Source organism: Protopterus annectens, chromosome 10.part0 (assembly GCF_019279795.1).
Source record: "Protopterus annectens isolate FY-2018-M chromosome 10.part0, PAN1.0, whole genome shotgun sequence".
NCBI lineage: Eukaryota > Metazoa > Chordata > Ceratodontiformes > Protopteridae > Protopterus > Protopterus annectens.
In genome coordinates, this window is record NC_056744.1 from 182273092 (window position 1) to 182297190 (window position 24099).

Here is a 24099-nt window from a genome sequence, read left to right on the forward strand (position 1 = left end):
GCAAGGTCTTTATCCAGGCTAGAAATTAATTTAATTGTTATAGATCTAGGTAAATTGTTTTTTAGAGGATACAACAGATCTGTGGGTACTCTATCAATTCCATGGGAAACTGCTTCAGGAAGATTTATTATTTTTGAAATCCATTCTGATACAAAATTAACCATATTACTGCCTTCTAATTTTTGGGACACCATAGATTTTAATGTTATTTCATTTTGTTTTCCAGATCATCTATTTTTTCTAAAACACTGTTATTCTTCTTTAGTATAAATTCACTCTACACTTCATCTTCATTAAGTCTTTCATCAAGTTCATTAAGTGTCTCTTCTATAATAGTAAGTTTTTCATTTTGTTGCTTAACATGTCCTTCAGAAGATTTATCTGTTTTTCATAATTTGTTTTTATGTGATCTAACTTACTAACAAGTTTGTTCAATCTGTTCATTTTCTGAGAAATCTCTTGTAGGCTTGAAGCCAAAGACTATAACTCTTTCTTCAGATTATTCTCCAAAGACTGAGGCTTGGAGTGACTCATTTTGCAGGTATAATTCTTATCGATTTAGTGACAGGAATATTATAAATATAGTATTATAGTCCAGTAAAGATAAATTAGAACATTTTCCTTTACAGAATTTGAAATCGGGAACAGTATCCACTGGAGTATGAAGAGAATAATCCTATCAGATTGCAAAAGATGCAGAAGGTTCACACCAACGCTGCTTGCAATCTGCCAGCTTGTTTATAATCCTAAGATACAGATTCATAAGACTATCTTTTGCTATTTTTCTTATCTTTTTAGCACCATACATATTCTAAGCACTGTAGCAAACATGAGTGAGTGGCTGGAAGACATAACTGATGCCATTGCATTCTGCGGTGCTACAAGGCAGGAAAATGACAAATGTATAATTAAGCTGAGGGAAAGACTTAGATTGCAATGTGTGAAATATAACAATGCTGTCAAATAGTTGCTATCTCTTTGATTTCAATTAGTCACTTACAAGCAAGAATTGATTGGAGCAAGCTGTAGAATCCATGTGATAACGAACGCGCATAGGCGATAATGTCTTCTCTTAAATAGAATAAGAAAGTTCATGCAGCACCTGTTGGAAATAATGGACCTCTGAAAAATTTATTATTTAGCATGACACTGTCCAGCACTGGTCAATGAACCAATAGCATCATTGTGAGTTAATGAAAAGTCAACAGTGTACCAATATGTAAGTATACGAGTGTAGCTGTTAAATACATAAGTACATTATGCCTTATTTTCTACCTCCAGGGCATTCTGAAGGAAAAAAAACAAAGAGATTATATATTCCAGAGCTGCCTCATTTAGACATAGATTACTGTATCCAGAGGAAAGTGTTTTTATCTTGCGGTTCTGAGGAATCAGGGCACAGTTTTTATGATAAAGTCTATGGTTGCTAACTTCAAGATAGGACATATCCTTAAAGGAATATATAAATTCATGTTAAATGTACTTTTGGTATTTTATTAGTTAACATGTATAAAAAAATGTATACTCTAGTAGAGTTTTGTTATATTCAACACAAGAGCTTTCACAGTCCTGCTGTCCTTTTCCTTTCTCGTCTATTTTTCTTTGGTTGCTGCAGCCTTAAAGGTGATAAACCAATTATTTTGCAAAATGGGGAGGGTGGTGATAATAAAAATAACAATACAATTAGCCTTTATAGATACAAGTATATTTATTCTACATTTCAATAGAAGGGGGATTAAAAGTAGTGCAAAAATAAAGACTTAAAGCATTTTTTATTAGGCAAGGAAATGGTTTAAGATTTATAGGCGACAAAACCACAGTCTGCTGCAAGGAAATGGTTTAAGATTTATAGGCGGCAAATCCATAGCACACTAGTAACAGGCAACTCTATAGTCAGGCACACTGATGTCCCACTAACTAGGCTGGACAAGGAGAAGGTTACAGTTAGCTGCCTGTCGGGAACCAGGATCTGCCACATAACACAAGCAGTCAGGTCACTCCAGAACATGTAAAAATATGACTCTGTCATTGTCCATGTTGGTGTGAATGACCTGATATGTACCTCCCTGGACTACATGAAAAGAGACATGGAAGAGCTCTCTGATCATGTAGCCCAGGCTGGTATGACCCTGACCCAGAATAGCATCCTGCCCTCACCAAGAATAATGCCACAGTATAAAGAAAAAATGATCAATTTCAACAATTGGCTAAGTTTCTGGTGTCATTCAAAGAGGATCCAGTATCTGTTCACCTGGGATGACATGCTTGACAAGCCACATTGCTTCACAAGAAGTGGCTTGCACCTGTCACCCTTAGGCTTTCAAATACTGGCCAAGGCTCTTGCCACCCCCATAGTGCCTTTCTTAGGCAAGGCTCAAAAGAAAAACCTGCCACCATAAATAGCACAAGTAACCAAAAACTGAGGGTAATGCTACTCAATGCCAGACGTCTAAACCTCAAAATGCACGCACTTGAGGCACTCCTCAGTTTGGAGAACATCGACATCTGTGCAGTAACAGAAACCTGGTTTAAGGCTCCTGAGAGCACCCCAGCACTACTAGGCTATAACTCATACCATACATTTCGGCCACAGAACCAGAACCGAAACACAAAAGGTGGGGGTGTATCCATATTCATCAAGGATACCCACACCTCCAGGTTGGTGGTGCAGCACGATGCATCAGAAATCATCCATGTGCAACTAACAATGGGTAAAACTGCAATCCAAATTGTAGCTTGCTACAGATCACCCACCATGACCCAGGACCCCCATTCCGCATTTCTGGAGACACTGGGAAATATGAAGGTCCTACCAAACACCCTAATACTGGGTGATTTCAATTACCCAAACATAAACTGGGAGAACTATGCAAGTACTAACTCCCTTGCCCAATGCTTCCTAGAATTTATAAACTCGAATGCCCTAGATCAACTAGTCAACATCCCCACCAGAGGTAACAACATATTGGACCTGGTCATCACCAACATGGGCGACCGGAGTTCCACACCGGAGGTCAACCCCTCGCTGGTTAGATCAGACCATAGACTAATCACTCTGGATATCTACATTCCACCCCCACCCCCAATCAAGGAAACCACCATGAAAAACTTTTCAAAAGCAAACTTCACGTTACTTAAGACCGAGGTGGGAAGGTTCACAGCTCCCATGCTAAAGTACAATGCTGTCCAAGCTGCTGAAACCTTTACAAAGGCACTCTATGAGCATCTGCAGAAATGCATGGATCATGCTATCCCAAGTAAAACCAAGAATCACTTCTCCCAGAAAAGAAAACCAGTCTGGTGGACCCCTGCCATAAACAAGCTATACAACAGAAGGAGGAAACTAGTACAGAAAAGAGTAAAATCCCAAGAAGGAAAGACATCCCTGATCAGTATCAGCAAGAAACTACGATCCCTAATTAAATCATCCAAGGCTAGTTTCGAAAGAAAAATTGCCAATGACTCCAAAGATAACCACAAAGCATTCTTTAGCTATGTCAAGAACCTAAGTGGAAACTCTCAGATCTGCTCTGAGTTAGTGCAGAATGACACAAAATACACTGAACCGACTGATATTGCCAACATTCTGGCAGACAGGTTTAGTGCAAACTTCACCCCCCTCTCACCCCCTAAAGGGCCGATAACCATACCAGAAGAATGTAGGGCCCCATTACTCACCGACACACAGGTTAAAACAGCCCTATCCAAAGCCAAAAACACAGCTTCAATGGGACCAGACTATGTCCCAGGCTGTGTCTTACAAGAGCTCCAAAATGAACTAACCCCTCACCTAAACACGCTGTTCAAACTCAGCCTCTCTACAGGCTATGTACCCACAGAATGGTGCACAGCAACAGTTATCCCACTCCAGAAAGGTGAAGCCACCACAGACCCTGGGAACTATCGCCCTATAAGCCTGACTAGCCTGGTCTGCAAGGCTATGGAGTGCATCATCATGGAACTCATTAACAGAGACATTGGGAACCTCCAAACCATGGACCCTACCCATTTTGACTTTGTTAAGGGCAGATCATGCCTCCTAAACCTGGTGGACTTTTTTTGAGACAGTTACCAAGGCATTAGACGAGGGAAAGGAGGACCACACAGCCTACCTAGACCTCGCAAAGGCTTTTGACACCATTCCCCATTCTAGTATTATAGACAAGCTCACCAGCTTGAATATAAACCCCTACATCATGAGATGGGTTGCCAACTGGCTCATGGATAGAACCCACATGGTGAGAGTTGCAGGCTCTATGTCCGACTCTAAACCGGTTACAAGTGGTGTCCCCCAGGGCTCAGTCCTAGGACCCCTCCTGTTCGGTATATACTTCTCAGAGGTACAGGCAAGCATAGGAGGACTATGGCTGACCAAGTTCACAGACAACTGCAAACTAGGGGCCATAATTGATTCCCTGGCTGATACAGACACCCTCCAGAAGGGTCTCACTGAGATGGATACCTGGTGTCAAAATCATGGCCTCAAACTAAATGCCAAAAAGTGCATAGTCATCCCTTTGGAAAAAACAAAGTACCCATGAACTACCACATAGGTGGTAGTCCCCTAAACACAGAAAATGTAATAAGGGATCTGGGGACCCAAGTAGATAGTAATCTCTCCTTTGATAATCATATTGCCAAGGTGGTTAGAAAATCCTTCTATGTGGCCCACCTAATCACAAAAGGGTTCGCATCTAGAACAAAAGAGGTTATTGTGCCTCTCTACTCATCACTCATTAGACCCATCATAGAATACAACACCCCATTTGGGATGAACCTTACAAGACACCTGCAACAGCTGGAAAGACCACAGAAGTACCTCACCAAGAGGATTACTGGCCTCAAAAAGATGCCCTATGCAGCCCGACTCAAGAAACTCCAGCTGTACTCGGTTAAATACCGCTTACTCAGAGGTGATCTCTGCCTGTCATACAAGGCCATGTCCAACCCAGAATTGATGGACATGCTCCACCTAAAAAAAACAAATCTCGGAGAGGCACATGCTCTAGAGATATAAACCTCACCACAATGATAAATAGGACATGCTGGAGGGATAGATTCCTGTCCCAGAGACTCCCCATGCTTTGTAACAGGCTTCCAATATATATCAAGCAGAACCCCTCACTAACACTCTTCAAGAGAAACCTTGACGGGTGGATGGGAAACAGAAAAGTTACCCCGGGGATCACTGCAGTGGCTCTGCTGGACAGTGACATAGGGAACTAATGGCTCTGCTGGACAGGGGCACAAGGAACTAATCTAAGGGGGTGGCAAAAGCCAAGACATTCTGGCTAGGCTTATAAATGCCCTTGGGCAGATAGCCTAGTACTTACCTATGAACCTATGAACCAATGAACAAGTTGGGTTAACCAACTAGGATTCCTTGATGTGGGGTGTATGTCTGACGGGTCTACTTTGAAACATCTAAAACCCATAACATCTGATTTCATAACACTGAGATCAGAACATCTAAAACCCATAACACTGAATTTCATAACATCTGGGGATCACCTCTGTGGCTCTGCTCAACAGGGGCACATGAAAATAATTTTCTTGGGTGGCAAAAGCCAGGGTACCTTTTTGGCTAGGCTTATATAGGCCCTAGGGCCAATAGCCTAGTACCTACCTATGAACCTATGAACACTACAAATAACAAGAAAATATCCTTTCCACATATAATGACACCAAACTGCCAAACACACTTTTTACTATGTTTCTGCAGGAAGGGGCAAGCCCCCCCTGCACCCCCCATAAATTAAATATACCAACTCCAAGATCACACTACAGTGGGAAAAAGTTAATTTCCTAGCCCCATTGTATCAAGCCCCCCTGCAGAAACGTAGTAAAAAGTGTGTTTGGTAGTTTGGTGTCATTACATGTCATTATATGTGGAGGGGATGTTATTTTCATGTGATTTGTACTGTTAGATGTTATGAAATTCAGTGTTATGGGTTTTAGATGTTTTGGGTTTTAGATGTTCTGGTCTCAATGTTATGAAATTAGATGTTATGGGTTTTAGATGTTTCGAAGGGGACCCATGTGGGATATATTTATTTATACATTATCACACTAAATGGAACTTAACATGCTTTAAGGGACATTGTGACATGCTAACATTTTATTTAGCATGACTGATAGGGATTTAGTCAGATCTTTCCTTATTCTGCGCAGGAAACTACCGTGTATGTTGTCTGAACTCATAACACTTGTGTTTTTAAATTTACTTGTGGCAATAGTTACTGTCCCTATAATTATTGTGAGAAATGTCTCCTTATATCTCCTTTGAACTTATTTGCTTGTTTTAAAGTTTGCACAATATTTTTCTACAGGCATTTTTCCATTTTAAAAAATGCAACATGCATGTACCACACATCTTGAATACAGCACTTGGAGGCCAATCTAAACTCACAGCTTCAAGCCCAAGAGGCCCTTAACCTTGGTGTGTTATCATGACAGGACAGACAGATCCTGAGAAACTATTGTGCATAAAATGGCTTATGTTTAAACACACCAAAATTCATCATATCCACTCAGAGGAGAAATCAATTGCTATTAATGGTATATGTATCTTTCCTAAATTTAAGTGAGAGGAAAAAGCTTACACATTATCATAACATGTACACAGAAAGTGAACAAATTAATTCCTCATGACATCCTTGCCTTACCTCACCATCAACACTTTTGAATTTTCAAGTCTGTGTTGACTTTTACTTGACAAAGAAAACCATTACAGCAAGCACTGTGATCCATGCATTGAGATTGGTTTTTGCTAAACATGATACATGAAAAAAGGTTACGTCTGAAAGTGGCATTCTGTGCATGTGCCAAGATCTCCATATTTTTTTTAAATGTATTTTTTATTTATTCCTTCTTGACCAGCATTTTCCTAGTGAATGGGAATTTGAGTACATCAGATTTAATTCATGACATCCACAATCTAGTATCTCAGCTCAATGTATGATTTTGACTACTTACTGACTACACGGTCTTCAGGAAAAAAAAAAAAACACCTGAATGATATCATCTTGTGCCACTGTTTTGAAGATACAGAGTAACCACTCCAACTATCTGTACTATCAAAAGTAAGACAAAATCATTCATCCCTATCCACCAGGAGTTTTGCACATAGATGATCAATCTGTACCCTCCACAATTCCTACACAGTCTTGAAGCTAAAGTCCGTATGTCAACTTCTCAGCCTATAACTATCCTTCAAGCCTTCTCATCTCCTTTTAAAATTCCACCTTTGTGATGATAAGTAAGGTACATTTGTTAGTGATTCCATACATTTTGAGTATGTGCTAGGGTCAATGCCACTTAATGTATAGCGTTGCCATTTTAAGAGTGTATGTATCCCATAACACGTTATTGAGCCTAGTGCCAGTGTGTTCAACATGACTGAAGTGTTAACACCATATCTATAGAACTGCCAAATTACGCAGAATAAAAGTTACCTGACTGACTAAAGTGCTGATATCTTCTTGTCATTTCTGGCACTCTCATTTGCTACTACTTGGTAACCAGAAGTGCACATCATGGCACTGTCAGAACTTGAATCGTCATCTTGAATTAAAAACAAAAATGCTGTATGGTTACAAAAATACACCAATGAACCAGAATGGATCTGAAAAGCTCAGAGTGGGCTGTTTTATAAAAAACATAAACCATTTTAAGCCATAAAGAGGTTGTTTTATTCAGATTAAGTAGTTCATCACAAGAAAACCAAACTTTAATGACAATAATGAAGTTTAGCCCAGCTGAGCACTTTGCCTTCTCAAATCTATTTGGCTGGCCTGCCTGCCTGCCTGGAAACAAAGGTTTACGTGATGGTGATCACCAAACTGCAATAAAGAATCAAAAGAAATCTGGGTAAATACCTTATTATACTTGATGGGCAAGGAAGTGAAGGAAGTTCTTTCTTGTTCTGAGAATGCCAGAGTTACATATGCCAGTAATTAGTAAATTTAATGAATGTTTTATGCCATAAAAGAAATATATGAAAGGGAGTGTGTTTTCAGATGTGTACAAGTCAAGGGTCGGGTGAATGCACTGAAGCTCTTGTATGGCACTTGTATGAACTGGTGAAAATTGTGGCTTTAATAGCACAAAAGACAAATGAATGAGAGATAATGTTGTTACTGGATTGGCTAATGTCAAAGTATCTCAAAAGTTACAGCTTGAAAGCCCCATAAATCGACAGTAAGGCAGAATTAAGTTAAAAAGTAAAATGCTAAATCAAATATAACAAGTGATGTGTGAGATAAAACACAGAGAGAGAATGGCATGTTTAAAGAGAGGGCTAATCGTGGTCAAATAATGGAATGAATGAGAAGCAGAGTCAGTATACATTTAGCAGATGTGTGAGATGCAGCCGTTACCAAGATGAATCAGAGCAGTTGCAGCAGAAGGCAGAAGGTTTAAGAGATACACATGACTAGGACATTTTGCTGATGTTTGTAAGACAAAGTTGTTTAAGTAGTTTGCTTGTGAAAATAAAATTGAAAATGTTCAGAACATTTTTTTTCTTGGTTCAGTCATAGCTGTCAGTACATCTGAAGCACATATCATCTGAAAGCTTAGGTGGTAGTGTCAATGTTTATTTCATACATTGCAGTTTTTAATTGTCATCGCTTGAGATAGTGGAGTATTTTATTGACTTTATTGGGGAAAATGGCTTGGATCTTACCTGCAACTTATTTTGTAGCACTTCAGTCCCTGATGGGTCTGATAATGAAGTAGATTGGCAAATGAAGCTTCATGTTCATTTAACTTTGTTAAGTTTCAAAACTTGATGCAGTCCTTGATATTGTGATATTGTGTTACCAATAGAAATTTTCCAATGTCAGGTAAGGTTGCATGAAGCAAAAATCTAAACTGTATAAACCTGCAAACAAACAAGTGTAGTGGTAAATTTCTAGACATGTCTGAATGGATGGAGCACAGGTCTGAGTTTTGGGCTTATGTGCTGGATGGTCCATAGATGGTCCATACATAAAATAATCTGCTAAGCAAAGCTGTGGAATGCAAAATGGCTTAACTGGTAAAGCAGATGAAGTCAGTGCTCATTTATGTGGTGAAGGTGGTCTGCTTAATTGTGAACCAGTCACAGTTAAATTAAAACTGAATGCTGACCTTTTTTGTGTTTCACTGTTGTGGTCATCACTTCTGGGTTATCCCTGCTGGGTAGCCCTCAGTCAGCCTGAATACCAGAGTAAAGGATTTGTTGGCTGTCCTAAGACTGTGGCTGACATCATGTCATCAGGGCTATAAAGGGTGGCAGCCAATGCCATTACATCAGTCTTACTTGCCTTGGAGCCCAAAGCAGAAGCAGTTTTGTGAGTGCATCGGTTGGCCATTGCCAGAGTGAGGAAAACCATCTAAAGCTAAGTACCCCATTGGAGAACATTTTCTTGCTTTTAACCGATGTCAGAGAAAGTCAATAATTGTCTCAGTTGTGGAAAGCAGATTCCACACCGAGACTTCCATTCTCTCTGCATCACTTGTTTAGGCCCAGACCACGACATCCACAGGTGTCGGTTCTGTGCCCTGTTTAATGCTAGAACCATAGGAAGAAGAGCTGAAATTGTAGTGAGGCATTTTAGTGAGTCTTTTTCTCAAAGCAATATGGCATCAGTCTCTCAGCCGGCTACTGACTTACCTAGAAAAAAGAAAGACAACGATAAAGATAGGCCTCAAAAAGTTAGGCCCTCTGATGACTCAGGTCACAATTCTGGTATTTTTCAACTGAATGCTACAGCTGAACTCAGTGAGGTGCCTTCGCAGCTCTTGACACCAGCTGAAGAACCATCACAGGCCACTACCGAGATCCATTTGGAGTCTGGTATGCCACCGGATCTGCCTCTCCTTGCCAGTATGTCACCTCTTTCTCATATGATCAGGTCCACAGCCACTTTGCAGGCACTGGCTTCCACTGAGACACCTCTGATAACCGAAGCCAGGCTTAGACTGACGACAACACTGCCAGTTAAACTAACTTTGTATAAGACTACCAACCTGTCCTGGCCCAAGCCGAAGACTACCCCCAAAAATGTCCCTCCCCAGCCTACCCCTCAGTCATAGCAACTGCTCAGAATGTCAAAAGAATTGATGACTCTTATTAGAGGAAGTCAGGCCCACCCTCCCACCCTAGCCAGAAGAAAAAGGGATACCTTCCCTGAGGTCCTCACTGACCAGGAATCAGAAGGATCTGTTCTTGAGGAGTTAGACATGGAAGACCAGCCCTTTGCAGCATTTGAGGACTCTGATGCTGATAAACCCCATTCCATCTGCCCCCCCCCCGAGGACCTTTCTTTTGGGGAAACCTTAAACTCCCTCAGAGAACACTTTCAATTGGAGACCCAAGATTATCCTCAGTCTAAGAACAGACTGAGAGAGTTCCTTGACCTGACTCAGCATAAGCCTCTGGCCATTCCTCCTATCCTGGATGTAGTGGAGAATGTTTTTCTAGAATCTGCCCTTTCACCAGATTCTTTTCCCCCAGCACCCAGGAAACCAGACAGATACTACAGGGTGCAAGACACCCACAAATATATTTTTAAAAACCCTACTGCAGACCCAGAAGTCATTACTCTAGGCCCTAAGGGAGCTAGGGCAAGGTCATCTAAAAATCCCATACCAGCTGACAAAGAAAGCAGTGCTTTAGAAAGAATGGGAAAAAGGTATACACCTCAGCCACTTTAGCTGCAAAAGCCTTAAATTGTAAATTTCATATGCTGAAATTCCAGCAGAATGTCCTTGAACTAATTAAACAGAAGTTATCTTCCATTCCTGACAATAGTACTACCAGAGAAGTAACAGACCTCATACAGTCTAGCTCTCAGGTAACCAAACACTCCTTGCATTGTGGTTTAGATGCTTTAGAAGCTTCTACCAGGGCTGCAGTTACAGGCTCTGTAATCAGAAGACATGCCTGGTTAAGGGAGCAGCCTTTGCCTGACCAGGTAAAAATCCAAACTGCTAGATGCCCCTTTAGATAAAGACCAATTGTTTGGACCTAAAACAGAAGAGGTCATTAAGAAAATGGAGGACAAAGCCAAGTCCATGCACACTGTCAAGGAATTCTTAGAGGTGCAACCTCCGAGGTTCAGCAGAAACTTCCCCCCTAAATACTGCTCCTTTTGCTCTCAGACAAAACCAGGCCAGAGAAAGGGATGCAGAGACATAACCCCTAGGCATCAGTCCCATAGCCAACAAAGACCCAGGCAGTGGTCTACTGCTGCTCCTAGCCAAGGGAGTTCTAAGCCCACTCCCTTCTCCAAGGACTCTCAATGACTCTGACCTCCCCTCTGCCCCTCATGTCACCAAACAGGCTAGAAGGAAGACTTTACCTCTTCCTAGGAAACTGTCAGGCCATCACCTCAGATCTATGGGTCCTGAAAATTATTACCAACAAGTATATATTCTATTTCAAAGAAAAGCCAAAAAGGTCAGGTTAACCAGACGTGCCTGCAAACCAGAGGACAGAAGCTATTTGTCAGATCTGAAAACTTTATGCCCAGGGTGCTGTAGAATATGCACCAAAGGAAAAGGCCAGAAAAGGATTTAATGCAAGACTGCTCCTGGTGCCCAGAAAAGAGTGCACCTGGCACCCTATCCTAGACCTCTCCACCCTGAATCTGTCCCTCTTGGTTCCAAAATTCAAGATGCTGACACTTCAAAAACTACTACCTATGCTCCAGCCACAAGCCTGGTTAGGGACCCTAGATCTGAAGGATGCCTACCTGCATATCCCTATCAGACAGTCCTGCAGGAGTTACATAAGGTTCAGAGCAGGGTCCCAACACTTTCAATTATCTGCTCTGCACTTTGGCTTATTCACTGCTCCCAGAGTCTTTACCAAGTGCCTGGCTCCAGTCATTGCATTTTGCATACAGAAGGGCATACACATTTATCCCTAGCTCGATGATTGCCTCATCCAGGCAGAAACCAAGGAAAAACTCCTGCATGACGTCTCCTTTGTGCAGACCTTTCTAATCTCACTGGGATTCACTGTCAACCTGAAGAAATCCCATCTGCAGCCCACATGAAGGCTAACCTTCCTGGGCACTCTTCTAGATACCTCAGCACAAATGGCCTTCCTTCCTCCCCCACAGAAGCAGGCCTTTCTACAGTCTTACTTCACCCAGCTAGCACAAAAAACCCACCTCGTTGCCAGAAAAATCTTGCAAGCCCTGGGATACATGGCCTCCTACATCCTGTTGGTACCCCTTGCCAGACTGCATATGAGAAAATTGCAATGGTACCTAACAAACCTCTGGTGCCAACACTGTCAGTCACTGGAACACCAGCTCCCCCTGATTCCTTGTTTAAGGAAGGAGCTCTTATGGTGGGCTAAGGCTTGCACTCTGAACAAAGGCCTACCTTTTGTCCTTCAGCCATATGACCAAACCATAACCACAAATGCCTCAGACATTGCCTGGTGAGCTCACAAAGGAACCCTGCGAACTCAGGCCTTTTTGGTACAGGAGGCTCAGGGTCTCCATATCAACCTGAAAGAAATGCTAGCAGTACACAGAGCAATCCTAACCTTCCAAGAACATCTGTCACAAGGAGTACTCTTAATCAAGAAAGACAACACTACTGTCATGTGGTACATCAACAAGCAGGTGGGCACACATTCTTACCCCCTGTGTTGCTTAGCTATAAAAATCTGGCAGTCAGCCTCAAATCTGGGACTGCATCTGATAGCACAATACCTTTCAGGGAAACAAAACACCTTGGCAGATCAATTAAGCAGACAGCTCTGGATCCCCACAAGTGGCAGTTTCACAGGGAGACCTTCCTAAAGATCAGTCAAATCTGGGGGGAAACCAGACATAGAACTTTTTGCAAGCTACCAGAACCACCAGCTGACCAAATTCTGCTCAAGAGAGTTTCATCCAAAAGCTTGGAGGCTGGATGACCTCTCCTTCCACTGGGGCAGCTTGTTACTGTATACTTCCCCCCCACTACCTCCGATACCCAGGGTGCTGCTCAAGATCAGAGAGGAAGGGCCAACTGCTATCCTAATTGCCCCAGACAGGGCAAGGCAGCACTGGTACCCCATGCTTCTCAGTCTGAGCATACACCCTCCCATCCCCCTACCCCCACATCAGACCTTCTCACACAACAGAGAGGAAGCTACTGCACCTAGGCCTTGCCACACTTAAGTTAACCACATGGCTGATTCCACAATGACAGATAACACTTCAGCCCTCTGCAAACAAGTGTTCAACATTAATAAGGATGCCCATAGACCCAGCACTAGAAAATCTTATTCCACAAAATGGAAAAGGTTCACCTGCTGGTGCAGCAGCAGAGGCACAGACAGCACCAATGCCTCTTTACCACTCGTTCTGGACTACCTGGCAGAGCTTCTAGAAAAGGGGCTGTCTTACTCCTCTGTCAATACTCATGCTTCAGCTATCTCAGCCTATGTCCAATCGGAGCAACCCTTGTTCTCTCAGCACCTCTTAAAACAGTTCCTCAGAGATGTGGCTCACACCAGACCACCTAGAAAGCCACTCGCACTGGCTTGGGATCAGAACTTTTCTTGGAAATGTTGACTCTACCCCCTTTTCAGCCAGCATCCTCAGCAGATCTCAAGTTTTTCTCTTGGAAAACTGCTTTCTTTCTAGCCATCACTTCTGCCAGGAGGGTATCTCAGTTCCAGGCCCTTATGGCCATTGAGCCCTTCATCATTTTCCATGTGGACAGGGTCTTTCTGAGAACCAACCCCTTCTTTATGCCTAAGGTGGTCTCTCTTTCTTTCCTAATACAACAAATAGAGGGGAGAGAATTATTCATACCTTGGATGTACACAGACAATTGAGATTTTACCTTGATAGGACCAAATCAGTCAGCAAAACTGACCAGCTACTGGTTTCATTCACCCCTGGTGCAAAGGGGAAACCCATCACAAAGCAGACCATTTCCAAATGGATCTCTCATTGCATATATTTCTGCTATGCCTTCCATGGAAATAGTGCTACTAAATCCATCAGATCTCATTCCACTAGAGCAGCCTCTACTTCCATGGCCTTCCTGAGAGGGGTTCCTACCAAGGATATTCTGGAGGCTGCTACATGAACATCTATCCACACTTTCACCGAGCACTACCAGCTGGCTACATTCTCCAAAACTAGGGCAGGATTTGCATCTGCAATACTGCAGGCCATGCTAGCATCCCCATAACCTATATAGCATGCCTCCACCCACTTCCTCAGCTTTGGGAATATTTCCACAAGTGATGACTGCAACAGTGAAACATGAAGAACATAGTGCAGTTGTGTACACTTACCATAAATGTAGATGTTCGAGTGTATCCTTTATTGCAGTCCTGTTTCCCTCCCACTTTCCTCCATATTTCTATACCCTCTTAGGGGCTTCTGCCTACTTGGGGGGCAAGAAAAACTGATGTAATGGCATCGGCTGCCACCCTTTATAGCCCTAATGACCTGACATCAGCCACAGTCTCAGGACAGCCGACGCAGGAGGGAAATCCTTTACTCTGGTATTCAGGCCGGCCGAGGGCTACCCAGCAGGGATAAGCCACAAGTGATGACAGCAACAGTGAATACACTCAAACATCTACATTTATGGTAAGTGTACGTAACTGTACATTCTATATGCATTCAATTTTAGTTTAATCTAGACTGGAGTGCTGTTTCCTAATACTGTCTAAAGTACAGGTTGAACTTAAAAAAAAAACATTTTCATAATAGAAAATGTAGCTGAACTGACTGAGTGGTGTGCTGCAGTGATCCAAGTAGTGAAGAAAAATATGAATATGGGTTGAGATAAAAAACTCATAATGATGCAGTTTTGCATAAAAGATTAATTTCACCTGCAATAGAAGACATCACATATACTAGTCAACAGAAAAGTTTCTTCCATGCTAGATGCATACAGTGTTTTCTAGCAAATATCCCTAGAGAAAGATAGCCAAAAACTGACATCCGTCATTACTCCAGCGGGAAGGTTTAGTTTCAAGATGCTGCCATTTGTTATCATTTCAGCACCTGAAATCTTATGGAATAAAATGACTGGTTTACTCAACAGTGTAGATAGTGTTGTTTTTGTTGTTGTAATTGTTTTGAATGCTATGCTTGCATTTAGATCTAATAAAGAAATGCATGATTTGAGATTAGAGGCAGTGTTCCAAAGTATCAAAACTCTGATTTAAAGTTAAACCAAGACAAATGCTGTTTTGGAAAGAGTGAGCTCATTTTTTATGGTTACAGAATAAGTGTTAGTAGATTGAGAACAGATGCAAACAAGACTGGAACAATGGCCATGTTACAAAAATGCATCTTGTATGACTGAGTTAAGACAGGCCCTTGGCATGATTAACTTCTTGGGTTTGTGCCAATCTGTGTACTATGCTGCATCCATTAATTGACCTGTTAAAAAAAGATGTTTCTTGGTCAAGGGGGGGGGGGTGCTCAAGCCCCAGCTTTTAGTAAAGTGAAAGAACTGCTAACAAGAACTGCAATAATAGAATGCTACCTTAGCACTAAATCAGTAATAGTGACTGTTGATGGCAGTAGCTATGACCTAGGTGTAGCATCATTCCAAATGCATTATCAAGTCTTGTGTCCCAGTGCCTATTCCTCCAGAATGCTAACTGATACTAACAGAGATATTTACACATCAAAAAAAGAGCACTTTGCAAATGTGTGGACATGTGAAAAATTATCCAGATATTTATCAGGGCTCAAGAGTTTCCAGCTTCAAACTGACCGCAAGCCATTGGTTCCACTGATTAAATCCTGTAACCTAGCCAGAGTGCCACCCAGGTGCCAAAGACTGTTAGTGAGAAAAGAAAGTTCAAGGCCAGGACAATCCATATGCCTAAAAAGCAGTTCCTGCAGATATGTGTTATCCAGAAATCCTCTACGTGATCAAGCATTATCTGGTACCAAACAAGATTTTGGCACCTATTTGTAGAGCAGAGTGAAAACTAAGAGACCTGAAAAACTAAAGCAAGGTACTCAGAAAGACTGACCCGGGATTCAGAAAACTTCCGTACAGGAATAGCTTGTTCCTGTATGGAAGGTACCGTTCCCGTATAGCACGGCAGTGCCCCATGCATATGCATGAAGGCACGCTGTACGTGGAAATGTGCACAAGCAGGGGGAGTGTCTGAGAGCAGTGCTCTCACAAGACACATGCCCCCTGCATAACAGTGCAAAAAGGCTGAGATAGCTCTTTGAACATCAGAGATGTGGCCAAAATGCCGTATAGTGTACGGAAGTAAAATAAAAGTGTAGTGGCCACTGTAAAAATAGTGGGAAAGCATTAAAGAATGAAGTTAGAAAATAATGACAGACAATCTGTAGTGCAGACATCATACCTTTCAGAAAATGCATGGAAATACAAAATCTGTTAGTCTACCGGCCATAAAGTTTGCAAGAGAAATACTTAAGAAATGTCAGTAATTTTTTTTTTCACATCAGCAAGGACGTTTAAGCGTAGCTGCACGAGTGTGCCCGCTGCTTAGCTGCACTTAGCTGGGCTGAAACATCCCAACAAGTTAAATAGCAATACAGATGCACAGTAACCAGTACTGGAATAGTGTAGTAGTTAGTGTGTATGCTTTTCAAGCAGATAGACAGGGTTCTAGCCCCACTGATGCCATTTGTATTTTGTATATGAAATCACCACAAATGTAATTTCTAAGTGTAGTTATGTAGTAAATAATTTATATTTGCAACCAGCCCAGTGTATTAGAGCCAGATGTGAGGTGTCAGTGTAAGAAAGTTGTGAAACCCCCATATAAACACAAGTGCCCCATACAGATAGTCACACAAGAATAAATGAAATTAAATCACAGAGTAAGATATTAGGGAATGATTAATCAATCCCACACCGATGATAGTCTATAACACTAAAATGTAAGCAATGTCAAGCATAGCACAACCATGCTTACTGGTTGTAAGCATTGCTTAAATATGAATGCTAAACAGTGAGTAGCCAAGCTAAGTGGATTTGTTCAGTGATAAGCAGTGATGAATCCACCCATTTAAGCACTGCCAACCTTAGCTAAGCAGGTATGTCTGTAGCTTAGCTGAGCTCAGCAGTTTCAAAAGTAACCAATCATGGCAAAGTACAGGAAATCAGCCCTATTTAAACTCTGTAGGCAGGAATACAGCCCCTAACCAGTTTTGAGCTCATCACTGTAGGCACCATGGCTGGAGTAGGAGAAGGTGTTCGCTTTCATATGCAACACTGGGGGATTCTGGAGTCCAGGGTCATAGTTGAACTCCTTGTTGAAAACCATGATTTGAGACTGCTGCAGGGCCAGTACCAGGGCTCAGAATATAAAGCAGAGGCCTGGGACTGTTTCACTTGTGAACTCACCAGTGCTATTGGGATCCCTCGGACTGGTGAGCAGGTTTGGCACCACTATGCTAATCTCAAGTGGAGAAAGAGGGACCTTTTGGACCACTGGGAACAAGATGCTCAGGCAGGGAATGCCCCAGTAGTGTGTAAGTATCAGTATCAATTGCTGTTTAAGATAGTCTAGGCTCTGTATGTGATGGATAGGTAGTGATAGTCTTAGGGGTATATGTACCTACTCAGGGATATATATATATGTTGTTGTTGTTTGTCTTTTGGCTTTTTCCGGTTAGGTGTCACCACAGCGGAACTCTGGTACGCTAATGATTGGCAGTTGGTTTTTATGGTGTTGAGTTGCCAGCCCGATGCCCAACCTTCAACGAAGGTACGCCCATTCAACGCATGTCTTTCAAACGCCCACTTGACCGCGGGGAGGACATGCAGACTCCACACAGAAGGCACTCCCAACCCAAGCCGAGAATCGAACGGGAGAACCTCTTGCTGAGAGGCAACAATGCTAGTGCTGCACCACCGTGGAAGTCACTCAGGTATATATATATATATATATATATATATATATATATATATATATATATATATATATATATATACATATATATAGATAGATATATATATAGTTATATGAGTGTAAACATATATATGTAAATGTTTGCTCTATATATGTGTATATACATATATATATATATATATATATATATATATATATATATATATATATATATAAAAATACACTTGCAGATAAATACTGATAAGCCTAGCAAACACCACAGTACAATGGCTGTGTGGATAGATATATCCCCCATGAGAGTCACACAATACACATACATATCCTGTGGCAGGTCATAACGTAGATAAAATGCTGAGGTGGTATGGGACATTCATCTTCTGACCCCACACATACACAGTCCAAATAACAAGTACACACTCTGCCACTACATAATCATGATAGACCTTACACAATGGCCAGACATATCCAGACAGCAATCTCTTAGGCAAGTAATTGAAATGACTAAAGAGAGCACAGTGAAACCCAAACAGCCAGTAATCCTACAGTTGCCACCTTATCAAATGGCCAGAGTATGACATGTTTGCACAAATGAGAATGTTTGCATTAAAAAACACACATAACATGGGTTCACTCTCAAAATGTTGAAATTCACATGGTCGACGTTCATAACAGCAAAAGTCATTACACCAAATGTTCAAAATACCGAAAAAAAGTCTAAATTTATATGGTCAAAAAACACCTGCAAACTAACACTAGTGTTTTTGCAAGGGGGCAGTGCCCTCCTGCAACCCCCCCATGGGGGCTGCACCCCCCCACACCCCCTGCTACTTATATATTACAACTCTGAGATTGCACAACAGTGCAGTCAAGGGAAAATCCTTGCCCTGATTGGTTCATAGGTTGGTACTAGACTATCGGCCCTAGGATCTATACAAGCCCAGCCATAACAATTCCATGGCTATTTCTTCCCACAGTATTTACTTCCCTGGACCCTTGTCTAGCAGGATGACTGACATGATCCCAGGGATGAATTTCCTATCTGCCATCCAATCATCAAGATTCCTTTTGAAGAGGGCCAAAGAGGTGCTCTGCTTGACATGTATGGGCAGTATATTCCAGAGTCTGGGGAGTCTCTGGGTCAAGAACCTATCCCTCCAGCATGTTTTGTTCATTGTGATAACAAGATTTAGATCCCTGGAGCATGTGTCTCTGAGGGATTGGGATTTCTTTAAGTGTATCATGTCCAACAGCTCTGGGTTTGACATGGCCTTGTATGTTAAGCAGAGATCACCTCTGAGTAGACGATATGTGACAGAGTATAGGTGGAGTTTTTTTAGATGGTCAGCATAGGGCATCAGCTTTAGGCCTGTGATTCTTTTAGTGAGGTATTTCTGCAGTCTTTCCAGTTGTTGCAGATGTCTTGAGAGGTACATACCAAATGGGGCGATGTATTCTATAATGGGTCTAATGAGGAATGAATACAGTGGGACAATAACCTCCTTTTTTCTGGATGAAAAGCCCTTAGTGATGAGGTGTGCCACATAGGAGGATTTCCTGACTATTGTGGCGATGTGGTTATCGAAGGTGAGACCACTGTCCACCTGTGTCCCAAAGTCTCTTATCACACTTCGGTGTTTAGTGTACTGCCACCTATGTGGTAATTCACAGGTACATCTTTTTCCCAAAGAGGATAATTATACATTTCTTGAAATTGAGCTTGAGCCCATGGTTCTGGCACCAAGCATCTGTTTCTGTAAGGTCTTTTTATAGAATATCCACATCATTTGGGGATTCAATAATGGCTCCCAGTTTGCAGTCATCTGCGAACTTTGTTAGCCAGAGTCCCTTCGTTTTGGCCTGTACTTCAGAGAAGTAGATGCCAAACAAGAGCAGTCCCAGGACTGAACCCTGAGGTACTACACTTGTCACTTGTCTAGAGCTGGATTTGGAGTCGGCTACTTTTACAGTGTGGGTTCTGTCAGTAAGCCAGTTGGCAACCCATATAGTGATGTAGGGATTAATGCCCAGCTTAGTAAGTTTATCTATGATTCTAGAGTGGGGGATGGTGTCGATGGCCTTGGTGAGGTCCAGACAGGCTGTGTGGACCACCTTACCCTTGTCCATGGCACTGGAGACTGATTCAAAGAAGTCATTCAGGTTCAGGAGACAAGATCAGCCCTTGACGAACCCAAACTGCGTGGGGTCCAGTGTTTGAAGGTTGTCAATGTCTTTGTTTAAAAGTTCCATGATAATACGTTCCATGTCCTTGCAGATCAGGCTCATCAGACTGATGGGGTAGTAGTTTCCAGGATCCAAGGTGGATCCCCCTTTGTGGAGTGGGATAACTGTATCTGTGTGCCACTCAGTGGGCACAAAGCCTGAGGTGAGGCTATGATTAAACATGACACTAAGGTGAGGTGCCAGTTCATTTTATAGTTCATGTAGTACACAGTCTGGGATGTAATCTGATTCCATGGATGCTGTATTCTTTGCTTTGGAGAGTGCATTTTTTACCTGTGTGGCCATTATTGCCAGAATTTGGCAATCTTTCAGTATTGAGATGGGCCCTTTAGGGGGTGAGAGGGGGGTGAAGTTTGCATTGAATCGATCTGCCAGGATATTGGCAATATCCTTGGGATCAGTATATTTAAAGTCATTTTGTTCTAGCTCAGAGCAGATCTGAGCATTGCCATTTAAATTCTTGACATAGCTATAGAATGCCTTGTGGTTGTCTTTGGTATCTTTGGCAATTTTATTTTCGTAACTAGCTTTGGAGAATTTTATGAGGGATCTCAGCTTCCTACTGAGGCTGGTAAGGGAGTTTTTTGCATTCTGGGATTTTCCTCTTTTCTGCAACAGTTTCTTCCTTTTGTAGTAAAGTTTGTTTATGGCAACAGACCACCAGATTGGCTTCCTTTTTTTTGGAGGCGAGCATCTTGGTTCTATTGAGGATGGCATGATTCATGCACAAGTGGATGTACTCGTACTGTGCCTTAGTGTAGGATTCAGCAGTCGAACTTTCAGTTACTGTCTGCGTGGGAGTCATGACGTTTGTCACTTCTGACTTGAGTAGCATGACGTTGGCTTTGGAGAAGTTTTTTATGGAGGTTTCCTTACTGGGAGGGGGTGGGATGTGGATGTCAAGGGTGATTAGCTTATGGTCAGACTTGACCAACGAGGGGGTGACCATAGGTGTGGATCATTGATTTCTCATGTTGGTAATGACCAAGTCTAGGATATTGAAGCCCCTGGTGGGTCTAAGAATTAATTGATCCAGGGCATTGGAATTTATGAATTCCAAGAACCGTTGGGCAAAGGTATTGGAACATGAGTAGTTTTCCCAGTTAATGGCAGGGTAGTTGAAATCACCCAGTATTAGGGTGTTTGGTTGTATCTTAATATTTTTCAGTATGTTTAGAAAGGTGTAGTGAGAATCTTGGGGCATGGTGGGGGATCTGTAGCAAGCTACAGTTAGGATTGCTGTCTTACCTAGTGTTAGTTGCACCTGGAGAATTTCAGATGCATTGTGTTGGGCAACTAGCCTGGTGGTGTGAATATCCTTGGTGAATATGGACACTCCTCCACCTTTAGTGTTTTGGTCCTGGTTTGGTGGCGGAAAAGTGTGATAAGAGTTGTAGCCTGGTATTTCAGGGGTGCTCTCTGGAGCCTTGAACCTAGTCTCAGTTACTGCACAGATATCAATGTTCTCCATTTTCAGGAGTGCCTCGAGAGAGTGCATTTTGCGGTTTAGATTTTTAGCATTGAGTAGCATTACCTTCAGATTTTGCATGCTTGTACCTGTTACAGTGGTGGTTTTGTCCTTTGAACTTTGCCTAAAAAAGGCACTATAGGGGTGGCAAAAGCCTTAGCCAGTAACCTGAATCCCAGGGGCGACAAGTGCATACCATCTCTGGCAAAGCGTCATGGTCTGTCGATCATGTCGTCCCAGGCAGACAGATACTGGATCCCCTTTGAATGACACCAGAAGCTTAGCCAGTTTCTGAAGTCAGTCATTTTATCCTTATACTGTGGTATAATTCTGGGCGAAGGCAGGATGCTACTCAGGGCTAGGGTCATACCTGCCTGGGCCACATGATCCGAGAGCTCTTCCATATCTCTTTTCATGTAGTCCAGGAAGTTACGTCTCATGTCATTCACTCCAACATGGACAATGACAGTCATATTTGTACTTGTTGTGGAGTGACTTGAGTGCATGCATTATGTGGTGGATCCTGGCACCCGACAAGCAGCTGACTGCAATTTTCTCCTTGTTCAGCCGGGTGAGTGGGACATCAGTATGCCTGACTATAGAGTCACCTGTGACTAAAGTGTTGGGTACATTGTTTGCAACATAATGTCGACAGGTATTTTGCATGCACTTCCTGTTGACCAAATTAACTACTTAATATTCATATGCCAACCATATAGGTCGATCATATGAATGTTAGACCAAATGAATTTGAACATTTTGATAGTAAACTGACATAAAAACCACCATTTTCCCAAAAAAAGGTTTATTTATGTACTGTTTCAGTTGTTTATGCCATGTCTTATAGCATGTAGGTGTATAAAATACAACATAACTGAATTAAGCAAATATTAAAGGAAACATATGATACATTCTTTCTCCTACCATCTCAGGACATTTTCCAATTGTCAGAATTGTCGTCAGCAGTACCATACCTTTCAACCTGTTATAGACAAAAATATGGACAAAGCATAACATGATGGTGGACAAATAGGGACTGATTATAAATATTGTCTTACAATCTCAGAAAGCTGATAGAATACTAAAGGTTTGCAGTAGCATTACTTTTCTGAAGGATGTGGAGTCTTACAGTCAAATGTTTGTCATCATTGAATGAGTCCAATCCCCAGCTTTTTGCCAGAAAGGAACCTAATTAAGAAGGAACACACAAAAGTTATGATGCCAGCATCTGGACATCATGGAAAAATATGTACAGTTGTGTACTTGCCAATTGTCATGGACATACGTCTTGGACAGCAGACCATGAGTAGGCCACAACTGGCCAAACAATGACCATGCCTTGCACAGAGGGCCAGGTGGTAGTGAAAGTAAGCCACACAAAGTATCAGACACTGATGTCATGGCAAAAGCCTTCAAGTAGTACAACAGTACAAAACACACTTGCCTTGAATACACAAATCAATCAATACTCAATTACATGATTAAGCCAACAGCCTCCAATTACACTCCTCGGTTAACCACCTAGTGAGGAAAGTATCAAATGTTACAATGTAAATTGATCCTTTACATAATGCTTCACTTCAAACTGGTCTATCAAACTGACAGACTGTGTGCCAAACAGTAACCTCTAACCCACCACTGTCCCCATCATCATAGTATCATAAAGTACAGCTACATACCTTTTATCTTTTTATTAGTAATATCTCTTCACATGCACTAACAGCCTGAGTCAAACATGTACCCCCCCCCAATATGTGTTACATGGGTATATAACAGTGTTTACTATACACTGACCTCTTGACTGTACATGGACACACATGTTGTCTAGCCTATGCCCCATATTTATGGCCCCTACCCCACAACATGAGTGGGAGCCCACAACATCACTGGGATGGGAGCAGGAATGTCAGCACTAAATAATGATAGCCCATACCTATCAACCTCTTACTGCATGACATCTGGACAAAGCCTGGTATATAAGTGGAGGACATAGGGCCAAACACAGGGCCATATTCGATACATTGCACTCATACATTGTGAAAGTTTCTGGTGTTACAGGATTGTTTGCAACAAAGTCAGAAACACTAATGCATGTTTCCAGTTACTGATAGCAGTCAACAGAGTATGGCAATGACTTGTCAAGGACAACACCTGTTTGGGGAACACACTAAACACAGTGGTCCAAACCCTGGCCATTATGTGGATAGCCCTACAGTTGAGAGCTATGCAGGCACATAATGTCAGACTGCAAGCTATGCAGAACTAGCATATACACACAAACCCTGTTACACTAGCAGTATTCAAAGTATATAACAGTAAAATTAAATGAAAAAAAATCCCCCTTTTCACTGAGTTGTTCTGCAAGCTGGAATAAAAGCACAACAGAACGCTTTATTTACCCTGGATGTTTTTTTCATTTAATTTTACTGGTTATAGTTGTGGCTTAACCATAGGCTGCTGTTTCGTTTGAGTTTTAAAATATATAACAGTGATACTCACACTTTGTCTCTACATGTGGAAC